Raw genomic sequence first — 779 nt, 5'->3', positions numbered from 1 at the left:
TTTTAAAAATGTGCTTGATTGTAGACTTTCAGCTTTAATTCAGTGGGATTTCATAAAAACATGCCATTAACCATTAGGAATTACAGCCACATTTAGCACAGTTCTTTATTCTGCCAAAAGGAACTGGACAAACTAATATAAGGAGTTTTTGAACTAATTTTCTTGAGGCAAGACAGGGATGGACACATGAACATCTCCAATTAAGTAAATATGTCTTGGAATACATTTACATAAATCATTACAAATTACCAGTATTATGGTACTATAAGATAAACGCGTCCACTCCCTTTCCTCACCGACAAAGGGACATATGCCATGACCCAACGCAACAGTTCCTACAAGCACTGAATATAGTACGAGTCTGAACACATCCCTGAGGAATGCCACAATTTGCTGGAAAGCAGTCAGAGACTCTTGTCCGCTACATTTCATCATGAAGCTATGTACAGTAGTGTTCAGAATAATTGTAGTGCTATGTGACTAAAAAGATTAATCCAGATTTTGAGTATATTTCTTATTGTTACATGGGAAACAAGGTACCAGTAGATTCTAGATTCTCACAAATCCAACAAGACCAAGCATTCATGATATGCACACTCTTAGGCTATGAAATTGGGCTATTAGTAAAAAAAAAGTAGAAAAGGGGGTGTTCACAATAATAGTAGTGTGGCATTCAGTCAGTGAGTTCATCAATTTTGTGGAACAAACAGGTGTGAATCAGGTGTCCCCTATTTAAGGATGAAGCCAGCACCTGTTGAACATGCTTTTCTCTTTGAAAG

This window comes from Thalassophryne amazonica, chromosome 9 (genome assembly GCF_902500255.1).
Source record: "Thalassophryne amazonica chromosome 9, fThaAma1.1, whole genome shotgun sequence".
Classification (NCBI taxonomy): domain Eukaryota; kingdom Metazoa; phylum Chordata; class Actinopteri; order Batrachoidiformes; family Batrachoididae; genus Thalassophryne; species Thalassophryne amazonica.
Note: the sequence above shows the minus strand (reverse complement) of the source record.